The following is a 19408-nucleotide window of genomic DNA, read 5'->3' on the forward strand; positions in this document are numbered from 1 at the left end:
TCATCTTTGGGTAAACCGTGTTTAAATATTTAGAGGTCAGTATGGCCGTGCAATATTATGGCTCTCCACACCGTTACACCTGGACCACCAAACTACCGTGTTCGACAATGTTCCCGAGTGAATTACGTGTTCCCACACCTCTCCATATGAGGGTATGTCCAGCACTGCTGTGACACATCATTCGAAATTCGTCTCTGTTGCACAGTTTAATTACATAACATGTTTAGATCACTCTGGATCATCTTCAGATCTGTAGGACACCTGACGACATGGAGGGCCCGGAGTGCAGATGCGTGTTCAGCTGATCTGAAGACGATCCACAGTGATCGAAACATGTAATCTAATTGTAAATCTGCGACTGAAACGGAACAATAAATAGTTACGGGATCTCTCAAGACGATTGTGGTCACTACGAGGTTTGTCCGGAAAATACGTACAAAAGTTGAATAATGTCTTTATGTTACAAGTTGCAATCATCGCCAGGTGGGACTACTGCTGTAATCAATCCCATCAACGCACAGTTCGAGTCAGAGCACTCTGCGTGAAGGTGGGAGCGTGCGGCAGCTTGTTGACAGTTAACCTTTTTCACCCGCCGTCGACATGGAGCTCTCCCTGATTGAGGAACAGCACGTCAACATCAAGTTTCTTCCAAAGCTAGGCAAGAATGGCCGTGAGATTTTTGAGTGTTTGAAACAGGTGTACGGAGACAATTCTCTGAAAGAACCAACCGTGAACAAGTGGTTAAAAAGATTCCGGGATGGCCGAGAAGAAATGAATTATGACCCTCGCCCAGGATACCCGTCGACATCGAGTTCCGATGCAAATGTTGAACGAATTCGGGCTTGTGTTCTTAAACACCGTAGATTGACAGAATGATTGCTGACGAGCTGTCAATCCCCAAAACAATCGTTCACGAAATCCTGACACAAAAACTTGAAATGAAGAAACTGTGTGCGAAAATCATACCGAAGCACTTGACGCCAGAACAGAAAGCAAAGAGGGTTGAGTGCTGTGAGGATTGGTTCGAAGCAGAGGAACGAGGGGACTTTCTCAACCGAGTCATCACTGGAGACGAGTCCTGGTTTTACGAATTCGATGTGGAGCTCAAATTTCAAAGCAAGGAATGGAAACTAGCAGGAGAACCGAGAGCAAAAAAGTCGCGAAAATCAAGGTCCAATGTGAAGACAATGTTGATTGTTTTCTTTGATTCCAGGGGCGTTGTTCACAAGGAATTTGTCCCTCCCGGCCAGAGAGTGAACGGAAATTTTTACGTTGAAGTTCTGACACGTCTCAGAGCTCGTGTGGCCCGAGTTCGACCGGAGTTGGTAAAAGGGGGCAAGTAGATCCTTCATCACGACAATGCGCCCGCTCACACGTCGCTCGTTGTGCGCGAGATTTTGGCCCGAAGCTCAATCACCGTGACAGACCACCCGCCTTATTCACCCGATTTAGCCCCGTGTGACTTCTTCATGTTCCCGAAATGCAAAATGGTGCTTCGGGGGCGGCACTTGGGAGATGTGGAAGCCATCAAGGCGGAAACGACACGGCAACTAAACAACATCACAACAGTGGAAACGGCGTTGGCAGAAGTGTATCGCGTCTCAGGGCGAGTACTTTGAAGGAGACCATATTGTAATACCTGTATAATTGTAAAATAAAGTTATTATTCAACTTTTATACGTATTTTCCGGACAAACCTCGTATAATAAAAGTCACTTTCGGCCTTAAGTTCCGAACACAGTGTGGTTATGTCATAGCCAGAGAATAATAATTCGTGCAGGATAATGAATACTGATATACTCCAGCACTCAAGACGAGAATACATTACTGCGATGGTCCCACATTATTTTGCCAACTGTGCTCATCACGATATCAGGAGCGGAAGCTCCTAGTATATCCTGTGAACATCAGGCGCTCTGTATGAAGTGCAGAAGAAAGTTGCTGTTACTTTACCCTACCTCCTCTGATCCTGAGCCTACAGTGAAGCACAATTATCTGCGACGGATCTTTCCGCAGTGATTTTTTTTTCCCCCTTCTCCAGCCGTATTCTCCGGCCCACCCGCTGGGCCCGGAACACTCGTGGAGTCCCTGATTATCGGCGCGGCGGAAACTATCTGGCTGTAATCTTGGGCGCGGAAGACGCCACGGATGCGCCGACGCCGAGGCCGACGCCGACGCCGACGCCGACGCCGACGCCGACGCTTGCAAATGGATCCCGGCTTGCGCCGACGGATGGCGGCCATTACGGACGCCCGGCGACGCTCCGCAGGCGTATAACGCGACGCATACTTCAGCAATATTACCCACCTCGTGCAAAATCAGAGCGTCGGCACCGGCCGCCTGCCTGTGTGACGAGTAGCTCCACTTAGCGATTCGAAGCCTCGCTAACTTAGGTCCTTACAGGAACATAATGGCGCCGAATTTATAAAGATACGCGTTTAATGTGGAAAACAATTTGTGGCACTGATTGCTGTTTTTGGGATTTTCTATACATTTCTTTTACCCTGTTTAGTACGTGGTAGCCAATTGAACAACAGTGATTCAAATGGAAACAATTTATCAGTAAGCAAATGAGGTTGCTGTTACCAGCACCCGTAAATGTTATATCAGACCCACAAAGATGGCTAACACAACTACCAAGCGACGATTCTAAAAGTTCAAGCATTTTTTACTGAATAAATCATAAAGGGCAATCGAAAACTTCCATTTTCAGGACGATTTTGCAGCGTATATGCGACGTAGAGCGTCTACGATGCTGGTATACAAGCACCGACATGCACGTGAGGAATTACTGTGGACATGACATTCACGTCTTTCCGGCGTGCGTGCGGTAAATGCGGAAACGCGAACTATGGCGACGTTATTACCAGACGCGTGCAGGCAGGACCTACGTTCTGTTTTCCTTGGCGAAGGACAAACACCGGTGGACATCCATCGGAGAATGAAGAATATTTATGGGGCAGCATGTCTGTCGAAACCATTGTTGTAGAATGGCACGCCTAGATCCGTGCTGTTCGCTATTCGATACAAGACGCTGGCCGGTATGGGAGCCCATGCTCATTCATTCAAGGAACCTGGTGACAATGTCACTGAAAACCGGTACTGCGCAACGCTGAAGAAATTACTGCGTGCAATAAAGGCGAAACATCCGTGAAAAACGGAACGTGCTGCTGTTTCATGATAATGCACGTCTCCATATTGCAAGTGTAGTAACGTAGAAGCTATGCCACAACTGGGAGACACACGAGCAACCGCCCTTTAACCCGGGCTGCGTGGGGTAGCCGCGCGGTCTTGGGCGCCTTGCCACGGTTCGCGCGGCTCCCCCCGTCGGAGGTTCGAATCCTCTTTCGGGCATGTGTGTGTGTGTGTTTGTGTTGTCCTTAGAGTAAGTTAGTTTAAGTTAGATTAAGAAGTGTGTAAGCCTAGGGACAGATCACCTCAGCAGTTTGGTCCCATAGAAACTTACCGCTACTACTCTTATTCTGGATCTCTCCACATGTGGTTATAACGTCTTCGATCTGTTAAAGGAACGGCCCTGCAGAGTCGGCGATGCATGTCGGACGAGGGTGAGCAGCAGGCAATTACCGACTTCTCAACAGAGCAGGACGTGGTGTTTTACCAAACAACGCTTAACTCCCTATTTAAGAGCATCATTGTTAAATGCAATATTTGATCAGCAGTCTAAATCTACATCGATACTCTGCAACCCCATCACATTTAACTGCCTGGCAGTGGGTTCATCGAACCACCTTCACAATTCTCTATTATTCCAATCTCGTAAAGCGAGCGGAATAAATGAACACCTATATCTTTCAGTACGAGTTCTTATTTCCGTTATTTTATCGAGGTTATAGTTCCTCCCTATGTAGGTCGGTGTCAACAAAATATTTTCGCATTCGGAGGAGAAAGTTGGTGATTGGAATTTCGTGAGAAGATTCCGTCGCAACGAAAAACGCCTTTCTTTTAATGATGTCCAGCCCAAATCCTGTATCATTTCTGTGACACACTCTCCCATATTTCGTGATAATACAAAACGTGCTGCCTTTCTTTGAACTTTTTCGATGTACTCCGTCAGTCCTATCTGGTAAGGATCCCACGCCGCGCAGCAGTATTTTAAAAGAGGACGAACGAGCGTAGTGTAGGCAGTCTCGTTAGTAGGTCTGTTACATTTTCTAAGTGCCCTGTCAATAAAACGCAGTCTTTGTTTAGCCTTCCCCACAACATTTTCTATGTGTTCCTTCCAATTTAAGTTGTTCGTAATTGTAATACCTAGGTATATAGTCGAATTATGGGCTTTACATTAGACTGATTTATCGTGTAACCAAAGTTCCTTTTAGCACTATTGTGGATGACCCCACATTTATCGTTATTTAGTGTCGACTGCCACTCTTCGCACCATTCAGATACCTTTTCTGAATCGTTTTTCAGTTTGTTTTGATCTTCTGATGACCTTATTAGTCGATAAACGACAGCGTCATCTGCAAACAACCGAAGACGGCTGCTCAGATTGTCTCCCTAATCCATTATATAGATAAGGAACAGCAACGGGCCTATAACACTTCCTTGGGGAACACCTGAAATCACTTCTGTTTTACTCGATGACTTTCCGTCAATTACTACGAACTATGATCTGTCTGACAGATAACTGAGACAATATTCCATAAGCACACAATTTCACTACGAGCAGCTCGTGTGGTAGATTGTCATTTTGTATCTTGGTGCTAATCATGCCAGTATACGCTTCCAAGAAGTTCTAAGCCCCCTCGTGGAATGATGATTCAATGGACGAACGGCGGCCGTATAAGATGAGTCGTAGCCTGTGTTCTGCTGGCAGTGTTTGTACAAGAAATGATTCAAATGGCTCTAAGGACTATAGGACTTAACATCTGAGGTCATCAGTCCCCTAGACTTAGAACTACTTAAACCCAACTAACCTAAGGACATCACACACATCCATGCCCGAGACAGGATTCGAACCTGCGGCCTTAGCAGCAGCGCGGTTCCGGACTGAAGCGCCTAGAACCACCCGGCCACAGCGGCCGGCGGTTTTACAAGACATCTCTCCTGGAAATATACCTGCTGACCCTCCAGCTGAAGTCCAGTTATCTCTCTACTTCTCTCTCTTGTTGTGGGTCGTGCAAATTCCTAAATAGCCGCGGACGGAAGGATACTATTCAACTCTCTGTTTCCGCCTGAGTGACAGGCGCTGCAAAACAGTGCGCCATAGATGCCCGTTGGAACTGTGCGTCTCACCGATAAACGCCTGCTGCTTAGGCAACACCTGTAACTCTGCTATACCGCGCGGAGCCTTCGTGCCCCGTGGATGCAACGGAGATAGCAATATACACAAATATGATTTTTCAACGTAGCCCCCATTATGTGTAATGCACGCGTTCACCGCTTCGGAAGTACAGGATTCCTCGTGAGATGGAATCTTCTGGTTTTACGTGTAGCTACTCGTGCTACGCTGATTTTACTCCTTTATTGTTTCTGAAATGTTCGCCTCCCAGCGCTTCATTCAGCCATGCAAACACATGAAAGTCTCACGGGGCGAGATCCTGGTGAGTGAAGTGTGTGTCTGAAACAGTTAAACTTCTTATAATTTTTTGTTGCTGCGGATGGTCGGGCGTTATGAATCAGTGTCGTTTCGCAACGAAACACTTGCAATAAAAATGATGGGGGGGGGGGGGGGGGGTATAGGAATGTGCCATCGAGTATTATCTGTATTTAAAAATCAGGTCAGACTCGCTACGAGAAAGGCGGATTTCTGTAAGTTGGCACAACACGTTAAGTTTCATTGGCCATACGTCGCCTATTCAGCGGGTACGTTCTCCACTATATATGCAAGCGTCGCACAGGATTCGGATTAATTAAAGCAACACATTCACGCTCTACATTTATAACTGATCTAACGTCTACACACGTTTGGGAGGAAGATCTACTTTAGGATGAGTCTATAACTACGCACATCCATGGACATTCCAGAGAGTATGATAGCATAACTAGTGGAGCTAGATGGAATCGTGGACCTGAGATCCATCAGACTAGGGAGATTACAAAGTTTGATTTGAATGGCCGGTGGTCACGTGGACTCCAAAAGCATGGCAAGAGAAAAATCATAAAATTCAATCTGCATTGAATTTAGAGTTAACGGAATTGGTACTACGGCCACCTAGCTGCATTTGAGGATTGCGAAAGAAAACTTGCGGTAAGTTTACCACGAGTTTGATGCCAATGCCAATGCCAATCAGGCAAATTCGTCTTCATCATTGAGGAAATCATCCCATCGATGCTCGTTGAAGATAACCTTTCGATAAAATGTGTCCTGCTATATGAAGAAGTTCATAAACTGTCTTCTGCATGTCCTCGTCAGACAGTAATCCTCCACTCCCCCGACGTTATTAGTGGACAGAAAAGCTATAATTGCATGGGGAGCGATCAGTACCATTGAGTGGTTGCTCGAGTGTCTCCCACTTCGATAGGCGTAACTTCTGTTTCATGATATTTCCGATACTGAGACGCCCATTATAGTGGAGCTGCAGCACCCCTTGTTGCGTTTCGCAGTAACTGGACGCCGTAATTCTCCAGCGTTGCACAGTATCGTTCCCCACTGCTGGAAGAAAATAGGAGCCTTGATATCAGAAGCAAAGAACCTCGCCACGCGGAATTAGCCGAGCGGTCTAGGGCGCAACAGTCATGGACTGTGCGGCTGGTCCCGGCGGAGGTTCGAGTCCTCCGTCGGGCATGGGTGTGTGTATTTGTCCTTAGGAGAATTTTAGGTTAAGTAGTGTGTAAGTTTAGGGACTGATGACCTTAGCAGTTAAGTCCCGTAAGATTTCACACACATTTGAACATTTTTTGCAAAGAACCTCAGTAAACAAAGAATAGGGTGAGCATCACCTTCCCAGGAGATGGTTGGCTCTTGAATTTCTTCAACAAGGAGAAATTGGATGTCACCACTGTAGTGTTGGCAGAAGAGCCAACACCGTGTTGCTAGAGGAGGCCGAAATGCACGCGTTTAATTACACGCAGACTGGCGTGAGGTCTGGAACAGGACAATGTCTTGAGAATTGCAAATAAAGTACGTAGATGATGTAATACTTAACTTTAATCCATAATTGGTGTACATCGCTCTTGACGGTACAGGTTTTATAATAAGCTCAATATAACTGGTAATGGCGCCTTGCTAGGTCGTAGCAAATGACGTAGGTGAAGGCTATGCTAACTATCGTCTCGGCAAATGAGAGCGTATTTGTCAGTGTAGCATCGCTAGCAAGGTCGGCTGTACAACTGGCGAGTGCTAGTAAGTCTCTCTAGACCTTCCGTGTGGCGGCGCTCGGTCTGCAATCACTGACAGTGGCGACACGCGGGTCCGACGTATACTAATGGACCGCGGCCGATTTAAAGGCTACCACCTAGCAAGTGTGGTGTCTGGCGGTGACACCACAACCACTGTATCGTCTACGCTCTCGATTCTGGTTTCCAGTAGTGGTACAAGCCTTCCTAGCTAGCAACAACGAGCTCAAGAAGCGGGTTTCCTTCAACACTGAAAGCATGAAGTACATCAGGCAAACAGCCATCCAGCTTGCTTTCTGTTCGACATCCAACACTTGAGGTATCCAGTGGCAGCAGATATTGTGGTAGCCTATCTTCTGCTGGGTAATGTGTTGCACTCTACCAAAGGAAACCTTTGCTAGTGCACTGATAGTTATGAGCCAGTTCGCCCTGACTGTATCAGAAACCGCATGCTTGTTGGCCGTAATAGAGATCGGCGTCTTGTGTTGAGTCGTCACAGCCATACTGCTCGATATACTCGTACATTCTTTACTCTCCGGTGGATGTCTACTAGTGTTTCTCCTTCGGAGACACGAATGCCACACTGATCCTTTGTCTACCTGTCGGTGCTTTTATATCCGCATGAGTCGAGCTATGTTAGATATATGCTGCAATAATGCCTTCAAATACAAAGTTTGTGATCTATCTTATACAAGGCCATGCAACAATTCCACAAGAAAGAGTTAAACTTCATACGTAAAGTGTAAACAATTAAAATGAATCACTCGCTGCATCTGAGGGTGCTGATGTCACAAGGTTTGAACGCTACCTTACATATAAAATCTCATCTCGACTTAACATCTAATATCTTTTTCCATCAGAAACGTGTGTACTCATCGGTTCCCCGTCTCCTAGTGTCTCTCTCGAAGAAATTTCACAACCTCCTCTGGATGCAGTGCTGGTAGTTCTTTAATAAGGGACGCAACTGACCAATCACTGGTGGCTGTAAAAGCATGTCCGCGAAGCCTACGAGGGAGACTGGAAAAGCATGCGTGGCCATTCTCCTAGGCTCTTCCTGTACAGGGAAAAGTTCCATAAAATTCTGAAAAGGTCTGCTTGGTACTCTACCGGTCCAGTCAAACGACTCGGTTTTAAAAACAGCGGGAAGGCTGACTTCTGACGTTGAGATCCTTTCCAATAGGCAGACGAAGAAAGGCAACGAACTTCCCTCCCAGCTTCCGGAAAAAGAAAAAAAGTAACTTTTTCCAACTTGAAGCTATGTCGTATGTTGTCGTCTCATGCCGGTGGCTACACTGGGAATGTGTATATGAAAAGTACTGAGGCTGCAGATTTCCATAACAAAACAAAAATAAAATAAAATGCGCAGCAGGAAACCACCTCCAAACGTCGGCATATGAAAAATAAAAAAAATGTTCCTGGCAGAAATATTGAATAGCAGTAACAAGTCAGAGGACGAAAATAACGACTCCTTTCGATAAGACCACGTCGTTTATTTATGATTGCAGGTCGAAGGTGAATTCGTAAATGATTTTCGCATGAATCATTAAGACACTGTTCATTCAGTTTCTATGTAGTACTTCAAAGTTACTTTTTTTTTACACTCCTGAAGAGAGTGGACACCTGCTAGTGGCTGAGTGCGTGGGCCTTTTGTTGCTTTCACGGCAGTACCATCCGGGCGCGAAATACCATTAACTTCTTCATTTTACTCATAACGTAGACGGATACGTCCAACATGACCTGTAAGTCCGATAGCTAGCCAACGACTGCCCCACTGCCGTTCCTTCCAGGGCCTATAACTACTTGCAATGTGCGGGAAATGCTTAACACTGATTGGTAATTCAAAACGACCAGCCAGCCAAAACAATCCTCCGAGTTCTTCCTCGCACTAAAACTGTCTTACGCCAATCAACAGTCACAGATGCATTTACGTCACTTCATCATGAAAATATGAATAAAATGTTTAACAAAACCAAACAAAAAGAAAACTAATCTTGAAATAACTTTAGAAAACTATTACTCTGCAAATGGCTATTCTGGCTGCCTACTTACAAAATCAAAGTACCCTTAGACATACGTCATTAGCTAGGTGGGGAAATTACAACTTTCATTGCAACTGTTTGCTTCACACTTTCCCATGATATAGTTATGTAATATTTAACATCAGATAATATTGAATCTTTACGTATGTCCCACATATACACTCTCACTCACTCACATTTATTCGCACAACAAAACAAATAGTTATTAGATAAATATTAATCCTTTCTGAGTTCTGTATTACGAAAATGAAAAATAGTGAACGTTTTTAATTACAGAAAATCTAAATAAACTATTCTGCCATTTAGTGAAAAATGGCTAAATGGTTCAAATGGCTCTGAGCACTATGGGACTTAACATCTCTGGTCATCAGTCCCCTAGAACTTAGAACTACTTAAACCTAACTAACCTAAGGACATCACACACATCCATGCCCGAGGCAGGATTCGAACCTGCGACCGTAGCAGTCGCGCGGTTCCGCACTGAGCGCCTGAACCGCTAGACCACCGCGGCCGGCCATTTAGTGAACTTCAGTAATAATTACAAATGATACTAAAAGACGAACTGCTATGAATCCTAACAGACTTTAATCTTTTAAGTTTCGGTTTGACGTGTTTTAGGTAATTTTCTCTAACTCTGAAAGTATGCCAGCTAGATAGCTGAGGATTTTACACAATTTTCTTTTTAATAACAAACGGCAGTATATTGACTTTTATCTAAACTGAATAATATTTAATATAGTTCATTTAGATTCTTAGGGGCTTGAATATTCTGTCGCTCGAATTGATGTAAGTACCGCTTCCCATGGCTACGCTAGCGACAGGTGCGAATGAGTCACTTTAAGATACAAGTGGCTGTTTCTATCACCGCCAACAGTTCGAAAGCTACGAGCCGTACTGCAAAGTAGTGCAATAAATTCTATTGCGTATTGACTCGCGACGTTACAACGTCGTAGCCCTAACGCGGTGAAAGTCGGTATTATGGCCACCTTAACAATGAAACAGTCTCCTTTTCTGAGATTCAACGACAGACTGACAACCGTTTCTCATCTATCGAAACCGAAGGGCGAGTCGTAACAACTATCCAATTGATAGTAGGAGAGGGTTTTGTGCCTATAGCATAGTGTACCTAGGAACATATGACTTCTGGTCCGTACTCAATCTAGTGACATATCTTAGAATAATACGAAGGAATACGCATTAGAGACGTCCATAAGATGTTCCCATCTGTTCTACAGTTTTGCTGTTGTTAGATATGCTGTGTTTCATGCATTATTTGTAAATATTTGAATTACTTATTTCAGTTAATGAAATGTCACTTCATTTGAACAATTAGAAGTTTATTAAGTCCACACTTGATAGGCTTCGGCCTTTATAGTAGGCATTTGCAAATGTACCTGAAATAGCCAATTGTGAATATATGTGGATATACAGATTTTTTTGTTAACACGAGATGATACACAATGCTTGTGCGAAGAAAGAACATGCAGCTTACATTATGCTACACAGAAGCAACGTAAAATGGTAAAAGCGGTAGGAGTGAAGTGGATTTAAAAAACGTTTCCCATCCATTGATGTCCTAAGAAAAATGGGCCAGTGGGAGTTATAACAACTAGACAGTCAGATTCATTAAAACTCTTAATACGCTTTATGAATCAAGACTCCTTGTTTTTCAAATAAAATGCGGAAATTTATCATTTTAAATTAAGAAAGGTGTGAAATAGTTGCAATAAACGACGAGTAAAATTTGAACTACCGTAAAGAATTGAGGGCTCTAGCACAGTTTGGTTGCCTCATCGACTACTTACAAAAGTACGTTACAGTTAGGTACAGTTGCAGACTTGCGAAATACCTTTAAAGGAAGCTGTCAGTAAATGAATAATAGATCACCTAGAAATTAAGGCTTGTATAGTGTACTGCAAACGTTATGTTAAAGACATTCTCGTCTTATTCCGTGACTCACAAGAAACTAACCCTTTCACAAATGCATTTTGTCTGACGCACAATAACATTACTGTTTCGGTCGAGCACCAGCCGAATAACAGCATTAATTTATTAGACTTTTCCCTCGCCATTTGTAAACTTAGAATATTTTTGGCATTTACCATAAGCCTGTATCTTGCGATGTCCATCGCGTCATTTTTTTCAGTGTAAAAAAGATTTTTTCTTCCTTCAGCGATGAACAGACACCTTAAACTGCCTCTCCACGCTAAGGAAGTTGAGAAGATAGTTGGCTGCAAAGTACAGCGCGGAATAACGGCTCTCACAGAAAGGTCGTAGATGAAATTTACAAGTTTACGCAGTCTGCAAAGTCTAAAAGTAAGCAGTTGACACGAGACTAGGCACTTTATAAAAACAGTTTGAGATCATTTGTTTTATTTCCCTTCAACGATCAGGTCTCATACAGACTAAGTACCCTCTTAAAAAGTGACATACAAATCGTGTAAAAATCTCAATCATCACTTTGACGCCTTTTGATGCATGACATTAACACTACACATGATGCATACCAAAACAATGCCACCTACAAAATTCACTGCTCTGGTTGTACGTTGAACTATATCGGGCGAACCGGAAGTAATTTACAAACGTGATATAAAGAACACAAAGAATTAAAAAGAAAAAAAGAATAGGAATTAAATCCGCATTCGCAGCTTACCTTATGCAAGATATTCCAAGCTACCCTATTTCGAAAACAACCATGTAATACTTCATACAATGAAGTAAGGATACTTTCTGGAGAATTATGAAGACAAAGAAATTACACTCACCTGAAAAAGGCCAAGGAGGGGACGCTTTACGAGCAACGCACATTAAGGAACACCAATTTCTTGGATATTGCCAACCACTTATTAACAACTTCCTTTAAAGTGTTCTCTCAAGTCCGCAGCTGTAACTAGTTGCTTGTAAAAATACTTTCAAAAACAATGGACAATGCCCCGAGATTTTCTAGAGCCTCCAGGAGTTCCTTGTGGTCCAAATTTTACTTGTTTTGGGTTGCAACTGTACACTCGACATGGGCGCCTCGTACATTGTAAATATTTTACGTATTTATTAACTCCACATAATTATTTTCGGCATTTTATTTGAAAATATGCAACTGTAATTCTGAAACAGGTCATAATATAGCTTTTTTTAAGCTAAAGCATGTTAAAAGATTTAATGTATCGGATTGTACGGTTTCTACAATTACGACAAGCCCATTTTTCTCATGACATGCTGTACACGAAACATTTTTAATTCCACTTGATTGCTACTGCTTTCATCGTTCAGCGTTGCTTCTCTACTGCACAAAGTAAGCAGTATATCCTTGGTGACTCTCATCTCCTGTTATTAAATAAAATATCTAGATGCCAGTCATTTATATTTACTTTTGACAGTTTCGGATACACTTGATAATGGCCCAATTTAAATGCCAAAAACGGTGATCTCTGAATTTAAGAATGTTATAATCAAGCAAGGCGAGCGGCTTTTCATTAATTGAACAACAGTTGCGTTATCAGCATCATAGAGACACAGAGAAACTAATAAATCGTCTGCCCCGCCAGGCAAGAGGAGCTATGTCCACCTTCAAGGTAAGACTCTCTTCCAATATTGCCCATATAAAATTTAACAAGACATGTTTAAGGCTAAATATGATCCCTAATTACGTCAAAATTAGGCTAAAAGGAAGTTCAAAAGCAGCTTGCTTAACAAAGCGAAAATGTGAAATATTTTGAATAAGAAATGAAATCAGGGACTTTTATAAGAGAAAGGAGCTCCTAAATTTGAGTATGTGCTACTGTCATTTAATGCTATAAGGTTTTTTTTAACTTCGTTACTGTTTCATACGGTGTACGGTTGCGTAAAACTGGAAGTCAGTAGTAACTTCGTACATGTACACACGATAGATAGGTATGTAAAAGATGAGTTGCAATTCTCTGTGACAGCTAGAAAACCCAAAACAATGCATTGATGTTATTCGTCTTTAGCGCATCTGCCGAGCCTCATAGAAAATGTAAGGGTCGTAAACAGCTTCAGTTATTGAGTGGCCACTGTCAACGAGATGCTGCATACTCGTTGGAGGCAGCGTTATCAGCATTTACTGAAACCTATTGGAAAGGCCCTCATGACGGTCTCCGTTTGGTCCGCTGTGGGAATTGTGCGATATCTAGATTTTTCGGGCATTCGGATGTGCCAATGACCCGAAGTTGAACTGCATGGGAACGTGAGGGTAGCCATACCCGTCGACTTGGACGACGAGTAATGCCAACTAGTAGACTCCTTGCAACATTCTGTGTCATCCAGCATCAATGGTCGGACACTAACAGCAGACAGTCTAGGCTATTACTTTACCAAGCACAGAGTGCCGTTAACACCGCAATACAAATGGCTGCGCTTGGTATAGGGCCTCACCGGGAAGAATGGACACCTGATGAATGACGTCGCAATGTGTTCAGCGATGAGTTTCGGTTCTGCGTTGCCCCGGATGACCATGGTCTGTGACTATGGCGGTGACCTGTAGAGAGGTCCCATCCTTCACATGCTTCGGAGAGGCACAGCGGTTTTGCTCCTGGTGTCAGGGTGTGGGGAGATATCGGGTCTGACCTCTGGTGGAGACTGCGGAACTTAAGAGACACAAAGATACTTCAGTGACATCCTTCGTTCCTATATGCTACCTCTCATACGACAACACAGTTGTGCCTTTTTTTCAACAGGACAATGCTCGTCCACACATGGAACGTCTCTCTATGGACTATCGACGTGCTGTTGAGGTACTCCCGTGTCCAGCAAGGTGCCTGCATGTGTCTCCTATAGAACATGAGTGGGGCCAGCTCAGATGTCAACTCCATCCTAGGATACCAAGGACCAGTTACAACAGCTGTGGCTAGTTTGTCCCAGAAAATGATACAACAACCGAATCGGTCTATAGAGTCTATCACGGCCAAATGGAGTAACACGTCACACGAATATGTGAGCTCATAATGCCAAGTTCTCTGTAAAGTTGACTCGAGTTTGTAGACGCTGTAAGAACTCCACATACATTCATAACCCGTGGAGCTTCTTTTTGTTTTCTCCTCCTACTTCAAACATTTTGCCTGGAAGTTTATAAGTCGAAGCAGAAACTGAAAAATATATTTTTGAAATATCCTGTACAATGAAACGTATCCGGATGTCTTTGAAATAAAAGACGGCCTCTGTCATTGTGACAGGCAACAAAATTCAAAAGATCCAGCCCCATACGCCGAGGAGCCAAAACATTACGATCACTGTCCATCGCGAGACTAAATACACCAGGCGTTGCTCGCGCGTGTTGCAATAATGGAACGCTGTAAGTGGAACAGAACGAATGGGGAATCATTCTGGCTATGATACGGCCAGTATTGAGGAAATAAAGACACAACCGGTAGATCGTTATGGCACGGCGACTGCGAAAGAGCACCTCTGAAATGGCAAAGCTGGTCCTCTGTACCCGTGCTAGTGTCATGAGCAAATGGGGATAGAGATTCATAGGCAGTGAAACTACAAAGTGTTCCACACATCTTCATACAAAGAGTTGTAAACAAATAAGTCACCAAGTCAGGACAGAACACCAGTTCGATTTTATAAGCAGTCTACTACGACAATGGCACCTTTCTTACCTCGAATTTATCGCGAATCTTTCGCCCAACGCAGATGACTCCTCTATACAAGAAGGGTAAAAGAGCTGACCCGCAAAACTGCAGATCAATATGTCCACGAATCAGCACTGCTTAACAAAGTATCGCTCGTGCGAAAAGCAGTTTGCCCTTTTCTCGCGTGATATACTACGAATTATGGATAAAGCGCAACAGATACATTCCACATTTCTATATTTCCGGAAAGCATTTGACAAGGTGCCCACTGCAGACTATTAACGACTACACCAGCTTATGGACTAGGTTCTCGGACATGTGAAAGACTCGGAACCATCGTATGTAATAGAACCTGGTCTGTTGTTCTCGACAGCGAAGGTTTATCAGATACAAGGGTATCGACAGGAAGGCCCTAGGGGAACTATGATAGAACCGTTATTATTTTCTATATTCGTAAACGATCTGGCGGACAGGGTGGGCACCGATCTGCGGATGTTTGATGATGATTCTGTAGTATACGGGAAGGTGTCCGAGCTGACTGGCACTGAAAGGATACAAGATCACTCAGACAAACATAGAAAAGTGTAAGTTAGGAAAAACTGTCCGGTAGCGTTCGAATACAGCACTAGTAAGGTCATATTAGTACTGTCTTTCTTGGCCTCTAGGCCTAACATTACAAATGGGTATGAAATGGAACGAGCATTTGAGGATTGTGGCAGGGAAGATGAATAGTCGACTTTAGGCAGTGTGCTTCATCTGTAAAGGAGACTGCACGTAGGACGCTAGTGCCACCTATTGTTCAGTACTGCTAGAGATTCTGGGAGCCCCGCCAAGTCGGATTAAAGGAAGACATCGAATCAGTTCAGAGGCGAGCTTCTATATTTGTTACCAATAGGTTCGAAATATGCGCAAACAGGAGATGCATCCGGAACGCAAATGGAAATCCCTGAAGGGAAGGCGACTTTCTTTACGAGGAATATTACTGAGAAAATATAGAGAATCTATATTTGAAGCTGACTGTAGAACGATTCTATTGCCGCCAGCTTATATTGTACTTGAGGACCAAGAAGATAAGGTACGAAAAATGAGGGCTCATACGGAGACCTATATATAGTCGTTTTTCACTTGCTGTATTTGCGAGTGGAACGGGAAAGGAAATGATTAGTCGCCACTCACCATATGATGCTTGCGGAGTATGTATGTAGATGTAGATGTCGGTGCGATTTTTCCTTTTGCAAAAGAGGATAGCAAGCACCTGCAGCAGATCTGTTGATTGACAATTGACAATTTTGTCGGAGCAAACTGTTCAGCAAACACCTGAGACGCCCTGCTAAGCCCGCAGGACAGGACAGGTAGTTTAAGTTGTGGAAAGGGTCCGAAATAAGCGGCTTCCAGCTGCACTCGAACATACAACATTTTATTAGAGCAAACATTACAAGAGCCACAAAAATTTAAAAAGAACACAGCTTTAGTTTTGGAACTTAATTATCGGCTATATGCGCAGTAAGATCTCATGACTTAAGGGCCAGACCACTTTAATTTAAAAACGGCTGAAAGCCAATAACTTAAAGCGCAACTAAAATCAGAAATTCAAAAGGTAAAGCCTTATGTTTAAACCAGTTCCTTAATTAGGCTGAAGGCCCAAAGAATCTGACACTTTAAGAGCAAACAACTTAAATTCAAAATCGGCTGAAGGCCCAATCCTTAAGGCTCAATAACATTAATTTTAAAAATGCCAAAGGCTTTACGTAAATCGGTTCTCAAATTAGGTTGAAGGCCCAAACCACCTGACGCCTTAAGGACAAAACAATCTTAATCTAAAAATCGGCTAGAAATCATAAAAGTACAAACAACAAGAACAAACAAGAAAAGGCAGTACACCCAAGGGCGCTCAGAAGTTCTGAGGGTCGGCCTGGAATTCAAACACTAACGCTTGCTTGGGTGTGACAGGCAGGTGGCCAAACCATTGTCGATTCGATAACATCCCAACCGACAGACAGTCAATGGACTCATTGACAACAAAACCTCCGCTTCACCCGACTGGCACACAACAGGGAGTTCAATGGAACAATGTAGAAGGTATTGGCGCCTACAACCAATTATACATTGAGCTGTCAAACTACACGCCGTGGTCGACAGCGACAACACGATGAGGAAAATACACTGCCTGAATTTACGTCAACGGCCAGGGCAAGTAACCAGAACGTTAACGACCACAAGGCAGAAGATTCCGCTGGTGCACTTTAATTCAAATAGCCAACTACAGTTAAACTCCACCAGAGGGTGGATAAAATTTGCCGACTTGAAAACACACTTTGTTGCTCGCGGGAATACCCCAACAGCCGGCAACGAATTCCAGACGAGACGATGTGAACAGTCGTGACTTGCTGGTAAATTAACTCGAAACTCAACTTTCATTGCCAGGATCGGTGAGCCACAAACCTCATAGCAATGGGAACAGCACCACACACTCCGACATCACACAGAGGCTAAAAGCGGGTCCGGTTAAACCACGCGCCGCAGAGATTCCCTCGCTGCTCCACACCAAAGGACCAACTGCCCACACACAGCCCAGCCAGAAACTATAAGCGCCAGGCCAAAGATAGTCCAAGGCGCGAATATCGATATACACCGCTGCTGCCACCCGTGGAAAGAGAGGATAACAGCATAACCGCGATAACTGCGGGAGAGAAAACACAGAATACCAACCAAGGTTTAATTCAACTCATAGTATGATCCAGCCACTGCTCAACACCGTTTGAGAAGGGCCTCTGCAACAGACGACATTACGTGTTCCCATTTTGGGTTAACGGGATCGTTTATTACGACTTCTGTGGGCACTGGGTAATCGAGGTTGGACCGTAGATCAACGGAAACCTGTCGCTTTGGCAGACGATTCATCTTTCTTGTTACATCATACTGATGTTAGTATCCGGATACACTACCATACAGAACAACGGCTGCTCGTAAAGTGCATTGCTCCACGGAAGCACGCAAGTGGGGATAGTTTTACGCAAGGACAGACATATACCTGGGCTTCCTTGGGGCTGCGGTGGTACTCGAATCATCATTATTGCGGAGCACCTGCACCCTTTCGTGCTTGAGGTCTTCTCCCACGGTTAATGCATGTTAAAGCAGGATAACTATCCACGTTCAGGGGGTTAGTATCATGCTACAGTGGTTTGCGCGGCATGCCAGTGAAGTCATGTTGAAGTCGTGGCTACCAAAATTATTTGAACTGTCCCCCACGGAAAACATCTGGACAGTTATGGGATGGCGTCTCACTGTCGACGATCCACCGCCCCGTATTTTACGCGAATTATGTGACCTGTCCGAAATATTCCCAAGGAATAGCCGCTGTTTTGCGAACCAACATGACTTTAATCAAGTGGCCGTTATGTTTCGGCTCTTCAGAATAGGAGTTCCTCCGGTGATATTTGGAAGAAATGTTGATCTTCCATGTTCTGCAGCAGGAGTTGGCTTATTGTTTCCCTGGAGTATTCTCTACATACGCCCCCAGCCCATCCTTCCACATGCAGTACGTAATAGTACACAAGAAATACTGAGGCTTTTCTAAGCATACTTTGGAACTTGATGGACCAGATTTCAGTCACCTCAACTTTTATCTTCTACGATTTGTAGAGGGGAGTGAGTATATAACATTTTGAATAGGTCCTCATCACTGGAAACGTGTCATTTCCGTTCTGCGACGGTTTTACTTCAGATATTTAACTCATCCACTTCCACTTCAGAAACTGAATCAGGCATGACACAGTACTGTTGCTAGGTAACAGTTCGAGAGGAAACATAACGAAACATCCATTTATCACTTAAGCAAATTTGTTTCTATTAAGATTTAAACATTACGTGTTTACATTATTCTAAAACAAAAAAGAACCCAGCATACTTCTCGTACAAAACAGTATTGATGCATTATAACAGTGGCCCGATGTGGCGACCGCGAATGGTGTTACAGATATTGTAGTTACAAAGAATGTTGTGGTACACACTCTCCATCCCATCTGCCGTCTCTTTAATTTCTAGTGCAGCAGCCAGAACTCGTGACAGCAGGTCTTCCTCTGTCTCTCCAGAAGTCTCGTACATTAAACTTTTGCATACAACACCAAAAGTACCAGACGTTAGGAGTTAAATCTGACGACGCGGTGGCTACACGGTTGGATCACCTCAGCCTATCCATCTCTCACCGTATCGTCTGTTAGGATGTCTCCGAACTGCGCGTGAGAATCGAGGTAGTGCACCTTCATGCCAAAACCACATGACCCGGTAGACATTAAGTGATACAACTTCCAAAAATAAATCCAATATATTTTGTAGGAAATTCAGTACGCAGGAACAGTTAGCTTGAGTGGGAGGAGATATAACCGAATCACATGACCGTCCAGAATACCTGTCCACACGTTGGTGCCAAACTTGTGCTGAAATCCCTGAACACGAGGGGCACCAGGTTTCTCGTTCGCCCAG

Source organism: Schistocerca nitens, chromosome 7 (assembly GCF_023898315.1).
Source record: "Schistocerca nitens isolate TAMUIC-IGC-003100 chromosome 7, iqSchNite1.1, whole genome shotgun sequence".
NCBI classification, from domain to species: Eukaryota; Metazoa; Arthropoda; class Insecta; order Orthoptera; family Acrididae; genus Schistocerca; species Schistocerca nitens.